Source organism: Arachis ipaensis, chromosome B5 (assembly GCF_059453495.1).
Source record: "Arachis ipaensis isolate K30076 ecotype BB chromosome B5, ASM5945349v1, whole genome shotgun sequence".
Taxonomy (NCBI): Eukaryota; Viridiplantae; Streptophyta; class Magnoliopsida; order Fabales; family Fabaceae; genus Arachis; species Arachis ipaensis.
Genome location: NC_142440.1, coordinates 119,919,670 through 119,923,548, shown reverse-complemented (window position 1 = coordinate 119,923,548; position 3,879 = coordinate 119,919,670). Strand labels below are relative to the sequence as shown.

At 36.6% G+C, this 3,879-nt stretch overlaps 1 non-coding gene across 1 annotated transcript; it reads right to left on the bottom strand.

Moving 5' to 3' along the window:
• Positions 1–3,411: 3,411 nt before the first annotated feature.
• On the bottom strand, positions 3,412–3,515 carry LOC148565573 (small nucleolar RNA R71). Its single transcript, XR_015885014.1, has one exon. It is a non-coding gene; the product is annotated as a small nucleolar RNA R71 (small nucleolar RNA).
• Between the last annotated feature and the right edge of the window lie 364 nt (positions 3,516–3,879).

Genomic DNA, 3,879 nt, shown 5'->3' with positions numbered 1-3,879 from the left:
CCTAGGTTACTAGTTCATTATAAATAGGACCTTTTACTATTGTATTTTCATCTCTGGAACACATTATGTAACTTTTACGTTCTGAGACCTCCATGGAAGGCTGGCCACTCGGCCATGTCTACCCTATTTTCACTTATGTATTTTCAACGGTGGAGTTTCTACACCCCATAGATTAAGGTGTGGAGCTCTACTGTCCTTCATGAATTAATGCAATTACTACTGTTTTTTATTCAATTCAAGCTTATTCTTATTTTAAGATATTCACTCGCACTTCAACCGGATGAATGTGATGATCCGTGACACTCATCATTATTCTCACTTATGAACGCGTGCCTGACAACCACCTCCGTTCTATTTGCAATAGCTTGAGTGTGTATCTCTTAGCCTCATGGTTCACGATGCATGGTTGCCTCTCCTGACAACAAAGCCCTCCATTCTGTGAGATCAGAGTCTTCGTGGTATAAGCTAGAATCAATTGGCAGCATTCTTGAGATCCGGAAAGTCTAAACCTTGTCTGTGATATTCCGAGTAGGATCTGGGATGGGATGACTGTGACGAGCTTCAAACTCGCGAGTGTTGGGCATAGTGACAGACGTAAAAGGATCAATGGATCCTATTCCAACATGAGTGAGAACCAACAGATGATTAGCCGTGCGGTGACAGCGCATTTGGACCATTTTCACTGAGAGGACGGACGGTAGCCATTGACAACGGTGATCCCCCAACATACAGCTTGCCATGGAAAGGAGTATGAATGATTGGATGAAGGCAATAGGAAAGAAGAGGTTCAGAAGGAACAAAGCATCTTCATACATTTATTTGAAATCCCACCAATGAATTACATAAGTAATTTTATCTTATTTTCTGTTTTAATTATATTTTAATTATCAAAATCCCATAACCATTTGAATCCGCCTGACTGAGATTTACAAGGATGACCATAGCTTGCTTCAAGCTGACAATCTCCGTGGGATCGACCCTTACTCACATAAGGTATTACTTGGACGACCCAGTGCACTTGCTGGTCAGCTGCACGGAGTTGTGTGAAAAGTGTGCGATCACGATTTCATGTACTAAGTTTTTGGCGCCGTTGCCGGGGATTGTTCGAGTTTGGACAACAAACGGTTCATCTTATTGCTCAGATTAGGTAATTTTATTTTATTTTTAAGCTTTTTTTATTTTCGAAAAATTCAAAAAAATATTTAATAAATTATTCTATGCCTTCAGAATTTTTAAGAATGAATTCTAGAGTTTCATGATGATCTGTTGAAGTCTGGCTAGCTGTGAAGCCATGTCTAATCTTTTGGACCGAGGTTTCAACTTATCATCATAAGAGCTTGTTGATTTCTATCAATCTTGCTGTTGAATGTAATGATCTGCTAAAGCTTGGCTGGCCATTGGCCATGTCTAGTGTTTTGGACCGAAGCTTTCACTGAAAGCTTGGCTGGCTAGTAAGCCATGTCTAATTCCTGGACCGGAGTTTTAGACTAACATTGCATGATTCCTGGAATTCTCATTAAGAATTTTGAATTCCTTATTTTTTTTCCAAATAATTTTCGAAAAAATACAAAAAAAATTAGTAAAATCATAAAAACCAAAAATTTTGTGTTTTTTTTGTTTGAGTCTAGTGTCTATTTTTAAATTTGGTGTCTTGCATATTTTTAATTTTCTTGCATTTTTCGAATATATGCATTATGTTCTTCATCGATCTTCAAGTTGTTCTTGATGATTTTCTTGGGTTTGATCTTTAAATTCTCTTGTTTTGTGTCTTTTGTTGTTTCTCATGTGCATTCTCAATTTGTTAGTGTCTCTAATATGAAAATTTCTAAGTTTGGTGTCTTGCATGCATTGTATATCTGATCTTAGTTTTCCATGATTAGTTTCATTTTTTGTTTTTCATCATTAAAAATTCAAAAAAAAATTTCAAAATTATGTCTTTTCAAGTCAGTAATACAAAGAATTGAAGATTCAGAACGTACAGCAGAGGAATTACAGAGAAAAAACTAGGTGTTCAAAACGCCCAGTGAGGAAGGAAAACTGGCGTTTAAACGCCAGCCAGGGTACCTGACTGGGCGTTAAACGCCCAAAAGGGTAGTATTTTGGGCGTTAAACCCCAGAATGGATACCATTCTGGGCGTTTAATGCCAGAATGGATACCATTCTGGGCGTTTAACGCCAGGACAACACAAGGGAGGTAAGTTAGTTTTTAATTCAAATCCTTTTCAAATTTTCATAATTTTTCAAAATCAAATCTTTTCCAAATCATATTTTTTTATCATATCTTTTTCAAAATAAAATCTTTTCCATTTTTCTCTCACTATTTTCGAAAATCCTTGCTACCAATTAATGATTTGATTCAAAAATTTCAAATTTGTTACTTCCTTGCTAAGAAAGGTTCAATATTTGAATTTTAGAATCATCTCTTTTAAATTTCTTGTTAGCCAAGTCATTAATTTAAAAAAAAATAAATTTTTTTTAAATTGTTTTTCAATCATATCTTCTTAATCACATCTTTTTCAAATTTTCAATCATATCTTTTTGATTGCCAATTTCAAAATCTTTTTCAAAATCACTTAACCACTTTCTCACTTTTAAATTTCGAAAATCATCAACCACTTTTTCAAAATTCTTTTTAATTAATTTAAATTTTTTTAAATTTTGTTTTCGAAAATCTCCCCACCTCCTCACCCTCTTTTATTTAAGGACTAACACTTCTCCTCTATTAGCAATTCGGACTCTCTCCCTCTCTATAAGTTCGAATTCCCCTCTCTACCTCATCCTTCTATTCTTCTTTTCCTCTGACACCTCAAGGAATCTCTATACTGTGACATAGAGAATTTAATACTTTCTTGTTCTCTTCTCTTTCATATGAGCAGGAACAAAGACAAAGGCATTCTTGTTGAAGCTGATCCTGAACCTGAAAGGACCTTGAAGAGGAAGCTAAGAGAAGCTAAAGCACAACTCTCTGGAGAGGACCTAACAGAAATTTTCGAAAAAGAAAAAGACATGGCAGCTGAAAATAACAACAATGCTAACAATGCAAGGAAGATGCTTGGTGACTTCATTGCACCTTCTTCTGACTTCTGTGGAAGGAGCATCGCAATTCTTGCAATTGGAGCAAACAAATTTGAGCTTAAGCCTCAATTAGTTTCTCTAATGCAGCAGAATTGCAAGTATCATAGACTTCCTTTGGAAGATCCTCATCAGTTTTTAGCTGAATTCTTGCAAATCTGTGACACTGTCAAGACCCATGGGGTTGACCCTGAGGTTTACATACTTATGCTTTTCCCTTTTGCTGTAAGAGACAGAGCTAGGACATGGTTGGACTCACAACCTAAAGAAAGCCTGAACTCTTGGGAAAAGCTAGTCAATGCCTTCTTGGCAAAGTTCTTTCCACCTCAAAAATTGAGTAAGCTTAGAGTGGAAGTCCATACCTTCAGATAGAAGGAAGGCGAATCCCTCTATGAAGCTTGGGAAAGATACAAGCAATTGATCAGAAGGTGTCCTTCTGGCATGCTTTCAAAATGGAGCATCATATGCATATTCTATGATGGTTTATCAGAACTGTCCAAGATGTCATTGGACAACTCTGCTGGTGGATCTCTTCATCTGAAGAAGACGCCTGAAGAAGCCCAGGAACTCATTGAAATGGTTACAAATAACCAATTCATGTACACTTCTGAAAGGAATCCTGTGAACAATGGGACGACTCAGAAGAAAGGAGTTCTTGAGGTTGATACTCTGAATACCATATTGGCTCAGAATAAAATATTAACTCAGCAACTCAATATGATTTCTCAGAGTCTGTCTGGAATGCAAGCAGCAACAGGCAGTACTAAGGAAGCATCTTCTGAAGAAGAAGCTTATGATCCTAAGAAC